The 13,631-nt window shown below is 44.0% G+C and overlaps 1 protein-coding gene across 5 annotated transcripts in view; it reads right to left on the bottom strand.

Moving 5' to 3' along the window:
• The window catches only part of AUTS2 (activator of transcription and developmental regulator AUTS2), a 798,248-nt gene that overhangs the window by 664,208 nt on the left and 120,409 nt on the right, over positions 1-13,631 (bottom strand). The window lies entirely within an intron of this gene.

Consider the following 13,631-nt stretch of genomic DNA (forward strand, 5'->3'; position numbering starts at 1 on the left):
CATAAAAACAATCTGTTTCTTGCTGAGTGTAAAACATTAATACACTATCTAGCATAAGCCAATAATTGAGGGGGGAAGGAATCATGTGCATGCAAGGTTTACACAGAAGTCATGTTGTGGGCCAAAGATATAAAAGTACATTTAGAGAGCCCACACTGTGTTCTTTTAAAAAAATATATGTTTTATATTAGTGTTATGGTGAGGAAATCATTAGACCGTTTCTTTGTTAAGCAGGAAGAAAACTCATTACACTCTCATCTTCAACCTCTTCTGATACACTGGTCCACTTCTAGTGTTTAGAAACATTCTGTCCCCCAAAATTCAACGTAGAAAAACATTTTAAACACATCTTAAACGAAGTCTTATTTGATAAGAAAAAGTTACTGCACACACATATCTAAACACTTGTACAGATAATCCAAGATTACCTTAAAATCAGATTAAAAATACAGGTGAACTCAGCTAAACTTGCCTTTGGTAACAAGTATTTTTCTCAACAGTAGATCTGCTCATTTAGTTTTGAATTTGAATTTCGAAGTAATGGGAATTCTACCATTAGCCACTGAAAAATAACCCGCACATGGAGAGATCCCAAGTTTTTTACCCTTATTCGTTCAATACCGCTGAATATCACTACATCATTTTTAACCATTCCCTCATCTTGAAAAGGGAGGAGAAGCAACTAGGGCAATAGTGCCTGTAAAGCACTTCCCCATCGTACTAGTGCTTCAGCTTAGTGTTACACTGATTGGCACATAATTTATTTAACTTCAGAACTGGTGTGCAAATGAGCTTTTGGATGCCAGCCACAGAGAAGTCTCCAACACGGAAACTATGAAGTCGTCGTCTTTATTAAATACCCTCAAATCAATGTCATCACAAGCAACGATACCCAGAGACGTGTGGGACTGAGGCCAGGGAAGGATTTCTCACATTCTGCCCACTTTTTGCTTAATATTTTTAGCTTTGGGCACCTTTTGGGGTTTTACTTTTTATACTCACATAATAATGCCATTAAATGGTAACAAATCAAATCCTGGAACCTTACGAAAATATGTACTTCTCTTGCTGGTTTTCTCTCCATCTCTGAAACAGTGGCTTCTGTACATAAAACTATGTCAATACAAACACACTGAAAGAGTTTTAGGCTTTTCCTAAATCGATCAGATTTATACAATCCAAATCCAAACCATTCACCCAGTGCTAACTCAGGAAGTCCACTCAGACTCACCTCACCTGGGCACTCCCCATTTTTGGGAACAACACAGTGTTTAGGGAAGGCATTACAACTTCGGTGGAAAGAGCACTGGATTAGGAGGCGACTCCTCTCAGTCTTCCACAGCCAGGCCAGTGAACTCTAAAATCTCGTTTCAGTCTGTACCTCAGTTTCCCCAAGTCAGCAACATAAGCATGTAATCATGTCCTTCACCACAAGACCTATCAGTGAGAGTGCCCCAGGGAAGAGAAAAATTAGTAAAAGGATACTGTTAGATGGAACTACCCCGAGTATAATATTTTATTTGAAAACAAAAATTTTTCACAGATCTGGTCCTTAAAAGAATGAAAGCTCTTTCCCCTTCATAGCCACACCAAAAGCTGCAGCAGTTGAAATAAGATTTTATGCATACAGTAAAATTGTACTGATGTGATAGAATTGATTTAGAAAATGATTTCATTAAATTGGTACAGTTCCCTCATGTAGGAAATATTATTTTGATTTGAGGATATCTTACATCAATTTAGCATAAGTCAGTAATAAATCTATTTAAGATTTAGGTAAATCACTATGGTTTTCTTGTCTAGGAAAGAGTGTAAAGGAGTACAATTGAAAATATCATTAGGAAGAAACAGAAGAACCTAACAAGAGCTATGAAATCCAGGAATTATTTTCAATTAGTAACTCTGCTAAAGTAGCAACACTTCTGCCTAGTGTATCTGCACATGAACAATCCCAGTCCACCGGAAAACGCGTGACTGAGGCAGGATGGTAAAGCATACAAGAAATCAGGTATACCAAGGTGGTGTTGATGGGATAAAAATATTTTGTATCTAGCTTACATAGGCAAAGTAGTTCCTCCCTCTGGGCTGCCTGGTCCGAGTGCAATAATTCTGCCTTGTTTCTGGCTGAGGAGCTTTCTCTCCAAGGAGCAAAGCTGTACACTAGACTTACATGGAGTATGGGCCAGCTCCACGAGAGGAGATGTTTAGGGAACCTGGGAAAACAACACTAAAAACCTCCTGTCCTGTGCCATTCGTAACCATTATGAGAGCTCTCCAAAAATTTAAATTTAGTTCTGTAAGACAAAAAAGGCAAAACAAACATGAACAAAGATGAGCAGATGAGTGCACAGATAAGCTAGTCCAGCTGCAGACCTACACAAGTCTGTGAGATCTGGTAAAACCTGAGCTCTTGTTATGCAGCAAAGTTAGTGGAAGCAGTTTGGAACTGGAAGCGCTTGTTGCTGCAACTGTGTCCTATTAAACCAGATTAGGGGTAGGCAGTCCAGTTCTCTAATACTAGAGTCTAAAGAAATTACCATTAGATCAGCCTAAGCCCAGAGGAAGACTCAATAAGCAAGGGAGGTCTAGAGGAAGTCTTGCTTTCTGTTTACTTCTCCCTGGGAAGTTATTATAAGCCTCAACAAAATAGCTAAGTCTGTTTCATTTGGCTACAGACTTTCTTCTTTTGTTGCCCCTGTGCGTGCGTACAGAACACGAGCATCCTGATAGTATGTAAAATTATTTAATGAGCTCCAGAGACAAGAATTTCATTTAGCTACAGAAATTTGAATGATTCTAAGAAAGCAGATTTCCGTCCTACACTGGTGTCCAAGAGATTCACCCATCAAAATGCATAAGCTGTTGAATTGAGTGGGGATGTAGCCCATGCTAACACTGAGAGCACTTGTAATAGCTCGAGTTCCTTTCTACTATCTTTCATCTGGTTTAGCTCAGTGTTGCTGGTGTATGAAATTTAAAGAGCTCTGAAAAAGATGTTAACGAGCCCTAAAGAGGAGAGTGCTCTTGCGTTAGTCATTCCCAGGAACACCTGTGAACTATTGAGTTTAATTAGTCTACAGCTGGCACTAAGTGTGTGTGGAAAGACAGGGGATTTATTATCGGATTGCTAGTCCTTAGATTGTCTCTTCCAGCAGGTTTTTTTTCCTGTTTGTTTGTTTTGTGATAAAGGACACACAGAGAGCGAGTGCAATTGTTTAAATAACAGGGAAATCCTTTCTTGGAAAGGGTGCCAGACACGGTAGCACTTGGATGATGGCATCATGGGGGAAGCGCATGTGGCAGCATCTGAGAGCACCTCAGCAGTGGGTAGAGGCAGCCAGAGCGAGCTGACGGTGAGCTGTGCACCCCAGGCCTGCGATTTACTGTGTGGCGCAATTTACTACTGAATCCGTACCCTGCAACTACAAAACAGCTAAGAGCCCAAACTGTCATTTCAGTCACGCATTATACTTCTTTTTGTTACTCGTCAGGACTCCACTCAACTCAACAAGCATCCAAAAACAGAGCAAAGAGGTGGGATCAGCCTCTGCCACCACTTTATTTTGCCATCTACAACACTCAGTGACTTTCAACACACCTAGCTCTTTTAGCGCCTATTATTTCACCAATATCACATATAGACACATTTCATTAGTGAGAGTGAATTACGGTTTTTCATCCTCAAATACCTCCATCTCAGCTGCACTCCAATGCGATACCAGTTTTCACCGCTGCTCCATCATTTCCCTTCATATTCACTAGGCAGAGTTAAAGTGTGCCTCCCATATTATGCAGAAGCCAAATGGAGCCACAATTCAGATCACCTGAGGCCTCGACCATACCCACCACAGCCAGTGTGCGATCCCCAGGGCAGCCAGGCACCCCGCTTCGCAGCAGCAGGCTCACAGTCTGGGTTTGAAACTCCTGGCATTCTCAAAGAAAGCAGCCACCATTTGGAGGCTTTTATCTTCGAAGGAGCGTTCCCCTACCTTGTGCTAAATTCAAATTACCTCAACAGAAACAATGCCCTACTTAAACCACAATGTGCAAAATAATTATCATCCTGACATCGTCTTTACTGACAGTAGCTCATCTCCGCAGCTGGAGTATGAGATGCTTCTCAAGTTGATCGGACTTCATTCTGCCATCACCTTGACATTGCCAAGTCAGTCGTGCTGACATTTCTTCTAGTTGACATTGGAAAGCCTTCAGTAAATCTGTACTGACAGTTTAAATTCTACCCCCCCCCGCCTTTCCTCCTGTCATGTCATCTCCATAAAATTGCCCTGCCCTTGTTTCACTTCATTTTGACATCCTATTGTTATCTCCACAGATCCTCTTTAGCGCGGTGCGCTCCTGTCACAAAGGCACAACATCTCCAAAGACCTGACACGAGAGCACCTGGAGAAGTGTGCCGGGAGTCTCATTAAAATGAATTAAATGGCTCCGCTACTACCTCTACCCCTTCCCAGCAAGTTACTTCTCAAACCACAGCCTCGTACTGCAGCACTAATGAAGCGCTTGAGGATGTGTTTAATTTGCAGGCCCCAACGCCCGTGAGACCCCCATTTGTAGGGGTCTGAACTCCTGGGGAGGCCACACAGGCCTGGCAGGTGCAAGAGCAGGGACTAGACAAAAAACTGCCCAGTAGCTCTCCAATGTCAACGTTTAGTAACAACTCAAAAACTTCAGGCAATGTAAGTCAGGAAAATACAACCAATCAGACACTGCAGCAAGCCCCAATTCAGGCCAGGCCAGCCAAGGCCACGCTCCGCAGAGCACCAGAGATGATAAGAGATGTAAACTGAAATAAACACAAAGTTATTGCATTAAAACTTGTTACTCACGTGCTCAGCTTCAGGGACAGATTCAAGGCCCTTCCCAAACCCAAAATGCAACAGAGTGGCTCTAATGAAAAGCTTCATTTGCATAATCAGGACAGCAGGTAGGATTGATGATAATCTCATAATCTCACAGGCCCACATCCCTCCTGGATTCAACCCTCCCCCCCCAAGGAATTTCCTTTTTCCCTTTTACAGGCGCAGACTTTATGCTAAAGAGGATTAAGAGCCAGATATTAAAAGCAGGCGCCGATGGATGTCAATGGCCGCCTCACGAGGTTCCCCCCACCCAAGCCCCGGCACAGGGGCTCCCACAGGCTGCGCTCACCCAGCTCCGCTCTCCGGGGGTCCCAGGACATCCCAGGGGGTAACAGCCCTCCCGGGAGAGGCACCCCACACCACCGTCGGCCTGGGTGCTGCCATGCTCCTGGTCACCCCACGCCGAGGAGGCCTCGTGCCAGGGCCTAACAGGAAGGGGCTGGCCCTCGCCCTCCTACAGCCCCGACCCAACAGCACCCTCGTTAGCAGACCCAGCCCAGCTGCCCTCATTAGCAAGACCCATTACCCTCGTTAGCAGGGCAGGGAGCCCCGCACCTGGTCCCACAGCCAAGGCCCTGCCCTTGGCCCTGGGGGGCTGCGGCCCCACAGGCCCATCCACGGGGAGCTGCTGGCACTGGGGACCCACAGCCAGGGACCTGCTTCATGCTGTGTAATTAACAGGCTTTAAAATCCATTTTATGAGGGTACCTCAGGCCTCGTGATCAATTAATGAGTCGGCAACAAGGCGTATTTATTCTTGGCAGGGTGGGGAAAGCAGGGGAATAGCCCTGTGAAACTGAAAGGGGGCTAAAGCCCGTGTACACTTTTATGGTGCGTAACAGATTTTACGCTAATATAATTTATACAAAATTTGAAATTAAACTATATACATGGACTGTTTCCTGCAATTCAGTTATATATAGAGAGATGTAAATAGATACAGGCTATAAAAGTGTAATTAAGCTGTCCATGCAATTAAAAAGTATGTTCTTTTATTTGTATCTGATTCCCTGCAGGTTTTTTCTTTATGGGTAGACAATGAAATACAATGCTTTCTGACACCAGATATTTTGTCTTTGCTTATTGATCCATATTTCTCTGAGCTGTAAAAAACACAACACAGGAAATCCACAAGGGCCAGACCAAGAGTCTGCACCGATCCCCTGAGTTCAAATGCTGACGTGGATTTCATATATGCCGAAATCCAGACCAACAAAATGAAGTCTAGGTAGTCCTAACTCAAAAAAGAGAGAGAAAAAAAATCCCTCCAGCTATTCCCTGAATCCTAAATCTGTGGCATACTGTTCCCTCAGCAAAAGGTGCGGCTGGAAGAAACAAACAAACAACACCAAAAAAACCCCCAAACAACCCCTCCCCCCTCAACCAAAGAGCAATAGATCTGGACATTTTATGACAGAGATATCTATTAATCAACTTCTGGTACATGTATTTTATGTATGCAGCACGCATCTACAAACTCCTCCAAAAAACACATCTGCAAGAAATGCATCACTGCTGTATTTTCTTTAAAAAACTCACATAAACTGTTTCTTCCTCTTGCCTGGTGTGTCTGCTCTCCCTGCACTCCCCTGCTCCCACAAATGCTATGGACTCTGACTCAACAGGTCTGAAACAGATTCAGCTAGTTTAAAAAATGATGTTAAAAATCAGTGAAACCTGCCCATGTGGACACATCTTCACCACAAGCGAGCCCCCATCAGTCAGGGTAAGCCTCATATATTCATGGAAATAAACTCCCAACAAGCTATATAGCATAAACATCTATACGCGGTTGAGAATCATTAGATTCTTCATAGATAAGCTCTAATTGAGTATGTCTGTTTAGGTGAAACAATTAACCCGCATGCATCCTGTGTTGCGAGCAGCCCTAGAAGACTTTACACATCTCGTCTCAGGGCACCTCTTCGTTTGACCTCCCGTACCCGCTGTGTTTGGCTGCAAGGCCTTGGAGAGATGCTGACTGAGAACGGATGACTGCACATTCAATAACCGAGGAAATCTTTGATGCAACTATATTAGGGATGCCATTACTACACATTTTTGGATCAACAATACATCAGCAGAACATTTTGCTACCGTTGCTAAGTCTCTGCTGTGGTTCAGAAACAAATGCTTTAGGGCACGTACTACCACACTCCTATGGCGTATACAAGAGATACGCTACCGTATCCTCTATAGAATATAACTGTCAGCAATTAAAATGAATATTGAAAAGATGGAACACGGTTTGTGATGCATTTTCCTGGCTTTTGTGAAACATTTGTTCACCACATTTGCTAACTCTCAAAACGCAAGCATACACGAGAGGTCTGCTAATCCAGGGAATTAGGAAGGTATTGCTCCACCAGATTGCAAGACAACGGTGCTCTGTTTCATACAAATGGGCTTTAGACAAGCAATTGGTACACTCTATGAACAACTCACCCATTTTTCCTAAGATCTAGAAAAAAATCAGGCGATCAAAACCAAAACAAGACAGATTTATGCTTGCAACCTTTTGAAACAAAGGCTTCTGGGTTGGGGTTTTTTTCCTCTCTCCCTTCTGAACTCTGATAGCCTGCAAAGACATAACTTTATAGCGCAAGAAAATAAGATTTAAACGCATCTTAAATAAAACAGCCCAGTTGCTATCACATTGTGTTATCAGCAACGCCACCAACAACCCACACCGGAGCCAGAGTCTCTTCGAACACCATAAATTCCCAGGTGCCTTAAAGAACACGCGCCTTCATCCATCTCTGAAGCCCTGCAAGGTCAGGGGAGACTCTTAATTCGCTGCATATCCAAAACATAAAACATTCAGTGCAAATAAATAAATAAATAAAGTAGCAATATACTCAGATTTTCTGAATAATTCAAGTCTCATTCTTGATGGTGACAGGAATGCAGCAGAGATTGCTGTTTTGGGGATGCTGAGACAACCCAGTAGTGGTGACAGAGGGTTTACGATCTATATGAATCTGTACGAGGTGGGGTCCAGCTGATGAATGGTTCCTTTCCCAGCAGAGCTATTCGGGTTTCGGATGCTTACAACAGAATTTCCATTCCACGCAAAGCATCACCACTACATTTTTCATATCCCTTAACAGATGTATTAATACAATACACACTTCCGTAATTTGTCCTTTCTTGTAAAAAATAATACAGGGCAAAATACCCAGCAGCTTTACATACTTACACGTGGACAGATGCATGGCGTATACATATGCACGTTTGTGCACACACACATAAGCATGAGGCATTTATTTCCAAATGTGGTATACATTTTTAAAGCGAGGTGTCAATTTTTATCACAGGAAAAATTTTATAGAGCAGTTAATAGCAAGAGGCATTTTTCTGCTGTACAGAACAGAGGAGCGATTAAGAACATTTCTAATCGCTTCCACTTGCAATTCCCAATATTGACAATACAGTCACACTGAAGGCTTGACCCAGCAATTGAGTCAACGAACTAGGCTCATGAGCCCATTCATGTTACAGCATTTAAGACCCATATGCTACTTCCTGTAGACACTAAACAGTGTGCCAGAAACTATAGAAGAAACCAAGAGAAAGCAGCCCTGTGCTCAGGAAAATCTGACCTAACATATAATCCCATCCTTGTTCAATATCTAAAACTGGAAGGCAACCTTGAAAACCCTTCGAAACAGAAAAACACGTGAGGACTCGCACCCCACCAATACAGGATATGGAGCTCTTCCGAAAAAGAATCATATCTGCTTTCCCCAGGAATTCTTCCTACACAAATCCAGTGATACTGCAACTAATCCTGCTGTTGACAACACTATGAAATTACTGTTAGTGCCTGGCTTGTCCTGCAGATCCGGCACGACGGCACCAGTCCCTTGGGCAGTGACCAGACCAGGCTGCTCTCCGGTCCAGCTGCACGCCGGCCTTGGTGCTGCAGACACCCACGTCCATGCACTCTTTCATTTTTGTCTTCAGGGCTCATTATCGTTAATTATGATTCACAAACCAGAAAGAAGCCATGCAAACTAAATTCACAGAGCTCTCAAACCAGCCCACAGTGTCAGTGTCCAGGCACGAGCTACATGTTAAGGCTGTCCATCTAAACATGGGGAGGTTGTAACACAAAGGCAAATCCATGTGCCCATGCGTTGGTGGCACTGACGTCTCTGAAGCTCTTCTGTTATAGCTGACTTCTGCCAGGACTTGCTCCATTTTTTGCCCATCCCGCTGCATCTCTGTTGGTCTTTGCTACCTGAAGTCACTAGCTTGCCTCTTCGCTTCTAACTAGGTGGGGAAACAGCTAGTTGAAATCCCTCTTTCTAACCTCAGTTGAGTACTGCCATTAACTAATAAGAAAGCAGGGGTGGAAAGCAGGTCTTTAAGCACACTATTCACATCAGGCTAGTTTTTGCTGAAAGAGCACCAAAAATAAACCCCTCAAAAATCCAGTCTCTCATATTCTCATAGCTTATACCTCCACTCAGCTTCAGTAAGCCAGCAACAATATTGCATGCCCAGACTCCGTATCACTGGGATCACTGGGGCTTGAGTAAAGCGGGAGTTTAGCCAGCACCTATTTAATTCCAAATTCATTTAATATCTCTATACCCCCTCGACAAATAAGCCTTACAGCATTATGAGTTAATCAAGCCAGGCGCTAGTGAAATATTTTTTTAAAAACCCTTAAATCTAATAGAAGATTACTGCACCCAACCATAGAAACAATTTTAAGCCTAAATTTGGCAAGACACATTAGTTTTATATTCAGCTAATTACTTCCAAGTGTCCAGGAAATACAATTCGGTAATTACAGCCGTATTAGCTGGATGCAAACTAAGCAAGAGGCAGATCTTATTTACCACCGAGCGGGTGAGTCACCCTGGACATCCTACACAACCCAGCCCTACTTCACAAACAGACTTTGCTAAAGGCTGAACCACATTCAAGAACCAAAGGTGGCCAATGCAACCCTGGTGGACAACGTAAAGGATGTGAAGGCTTGTGAGAACTGACGTGGCCATATTTGCAAGGCCTCAACACTCAAGGTGGGGGCCAGGTTTTCAAGGGAGCCCAAGTCTCCCTTTCCAGCACTAGTATGCAGGTTGGATTTTCCAAAATGCTTGATCCCCAGCACCTGCTGGTCCGATGCTTCTGGCCATGCTGGCGCAGGAGCCAGGCACTGGGTGAAGGTACAGGGCCCCAAACTCTTCTGCACACCTGAGGGGAAAACACCTTGCAAGTATGTCTGTGCTCAAGCACCTCAACTTTCGAAAGCACCGTGCTCAAATTTAACATCAGTATTATCACGCCCAATTCACAGAGATGTGGGGAGGTGAAAAGACGTGACAAGGCTGGCCCAGTGAGCTAGCCAAAAAGCCCACAGAGAAGGGGCTGAGCCAGCCTTCACCACAAGCACAGCTCCAGTCCCTAAGAGCTTCCAGACCATCCCCACGCTATGCCATCTCACAGGCTGTGTTCAAGGCACAACTTTTACAAGAGACTTTCCTACTGGCTGAAAACAGAGCTCCCACTAAATTAAATGAAGTTAAATCCTATCATCTGTGTACCCCACAGAAAAGATACTCCATCATCATTGTCAAGGGAAAACCCATAAGCCAAGCAGCAAGCAAAATAATCTCTGCTCCCCATCACGCTGCTCTAAAAGCGCTTTGCTCAGCTTACGACAGAAATGGATTTGATAATGCAGCAAGGGAAAAATACATCGTGGGACAACATTTCCAGTTCGGCATTCTCCACCCCCACATCTTCCACAATAATTAATAACCAAAGCTGTTAATGTTTAAATGATCCATGTTCTCTAGTGCAGCCAGCAATGCCTCAAGAGGCTTTCCACTGGGGCTAACACTATTAACCGTGTGGATGCCTGAGGATACATAACTGCTTAATGGATGAAAGGACACTTCTGAACAGTCTCCAAACGTTTAGGAACTCTCTTTTAAATCTGAACTGGCTTAACAGAGCATTTGGACTTCCCAAGGTTTGCATCAACGTCCATGTTTTACTCGAGGGTTAAAGGAGTAAATTAGTTTTCCAGACTCTCAAGTGGCAATAGATATTACCTATTGCTCTTCCCCATTCCAACAGTTCCCTTCCAGGTCAGAGAAACCAAGCAACTTCCAGTCTTCCCAGCAAATGGTTATCCAGGGAGAGCAGGCAGGGATCAGCCGGCCCTAGGGAAGCCGAGTGACAGGCATGGGGAAGCTTCAGACAGTGCTAGAAACTAAATCACTCCCAAATGCAGCTCCAGGACTCCGGTTTTTGTTTATTTGCTTAAGTCCTTGGGAACCTTTGCAGTTACCAACACACTTGTCAGCACTTCAGGCAAGAAAGAATATCTTAGCATGGCATTATAATCATGATAATCACCAGTTTTTCCTGCCCTGCCTTCTTCAATCCCTCCCTGCCCACTCCCCCATCCTAGGATTAATACAGACGAAGGAAGCTTCTAAGACCAAAGCAATTTCTCAGTCTCTTTTTTTTTTTTTAATCCTAATTTTCAAAGAGCAAGGGGTACAGAGGTTCACCTTGCCTGTGTGTGTTTGCTTATCTGTCCCCCTTCTAATAACTTTTGAAACCCACTAATTTCAAGCAAATCTGACAGCAGGGCAGAGGTCTCAACAATACCAAGTTCCCATAAGTTCAGAGAGGAGATTGCAGCCGCGTAGCGAGGAGGCGCCTGGCTTCTCTCACCTCCCACCGCGGGGAAGGCTGGCGTGTTAGCTCACACCTCATTAGACAGCACAAACCCACAGAGGAAATCAATTACGAGATAAAAGTCCATCGGAAACCGGCCTTCAATCATCCTGCTGCTCATGCAACTACTTGATTCTTAATTCTTCTGACAGCCTGATAACAAGGGCTGCCATGGCCCCTCCTTGGGCAGTAGAAGAGTAAATACATCAAGACCCACAAAAGACTTCCTTGTCTCCTGCACCACTGCATGCTCGACCGTGGCCTTGCATTGAGAGGGAGCAGGGCCAAACGGTCATTAAAATGGTCACCAGGTACCAATAAGAACACATGGACTTGAAGTCCAGTTTTGGAACTGGATGCTCAATACGGAAAAAATATGGATGCTTCCCCCACCAGGCAAAGTTCAACCCATCCAAACCAGTACTTTGGAAACACTAAATATTTCCTGGGTGTTTTGTTTTCTCACTCCTTTTCTTTATTGCTTCAGATGCCAGGGACATACTTAAGATCAATACTTATGTTTGCACGACTAGGCTTTGCAGTGATAGCTACGGACACTGCAGCGTGCCCACTGGGCACCCAGGCACGCAGCAGAGGGCCAGGCTCCCCCGACCTCGCCACCCACGAGGTGAGCTCCCACTCAGACATGACAGATTTCTCTAAACAACTCGACAACTAGCAGTATCAGCTACACTTACCGGAAGGATTTAAAACAAAACAAAATCCAACAAAAAGCAAAATAACCTTAAGTGCCTTACTAACAGCTGGGCTCTTTCTTTTTCCACTTAGGGACTCGTTTCTTTAAAACACAGGCTTCATTCTTCAACATAAGACTTCAAATACATGGAAAATCTGAACCAGATCTATCACGCCAGGCTACAGTTTCCAGCAAGATGGTTTAATGGGATCTTTGAAGGCATTCTTCAAATATTTCATTCCTACCATTCCTTTCCCTTCATGGTTCTGCTTTATGGACAGATGCATGGGAAGTGGGGTAAAATTGGGTCCACAAGGATCAGTCAAGTATGTCTGAATATGTCATGCATTCTGTTGTATTATCTGCACGACTGCAGACTGATTTCTTTCCGTATTTTCTAATAGACTTGCAGTTCAGACAGCCAAACTCAGAGCAGCGTGCTCCACCACCAAGAAGTGCAGCTGCAGATGAGCAGGGACTAACCCAGTTCTGCTCAAGGCTGTCTGGCCGGACTGGCAATGTGGGCTCTGCAGCTCCACACCGTGTAGATAAGTTGAGTCAGTCTATACAAGCTGTGGAGACAACAGTGACTGCCATCACATTTTTCTATGGAGCAGCCAAGCATGCATCTCCCTGGAAAGACAATAACTTGGAAGTAAAATTTGGCAAATGCCTTCTCTAATAAAGGATGCAGGCAAGTTCTCTGGCCACCCAGCAATATCTGCCTCCACTCGCACCAGCTTCTCCAGGATCAGTGTATCATTTTATCTCTGAGGCTGCCTGCCTGAAACTATCCCCTTCCTAACCAAAATTTGGGGGGAAAAAAAAAAAAAGAAGACGACCCTTCTGAAAGCACAATAGCACACAAGCAAGTTTCAGGCAGAGGAATATTTGTTTTGTGAAACTCTGGATAACAGTAGCTTGAATCCCAAGTCTTGGACATCTCTTCCCAGGTTTACAGTTCACAGCCATCCTACCAAAGTGCACAAATGTAATCGTCAGAGAAGGCCTTGTGAACAAGCACTACTACAGTTTTCTTTATCCGCATTACCTATAAATAATTCTGATTTGTGCACAACAGTTACTAACTATGAACGCAATCCTTCTGCTCTTCAACACACTGAAGGCATCAGAGTCGGGCCATCGGTTATTCACAGAGAAGCTCGAGGAGTTTCTACGTGCTGAAAAGCTGCAGATTCAATAGCAGAGGCGGTTCTGCTTACCTGAAGGCAAACTGCACATCCTCAGCACAAAAAGATGAGGTTTGGATTAAGAAATGACTGCGGTTCTAAGAGTACTCTACCTTAGTAAATCAAAGTCAGATTCTTCATCTTACAATGTCATATTTT

This window comes from Rissa tridactyla, chromosome 7 (genome assembly GCF_028500815.1).
Source record: "Rissa tridactyla isolate bRisTri1 chromosome 7, bRisTri1.patW.cur.20221130, whole genome shotgun sequence".
Classification (NCBI taxonomy): domain Eukaryota; kingdom Metazoa; phylum Chordata; class Aves; order Charadriiformes; family Laridae; genus Rissa; species Rissa tridactyla.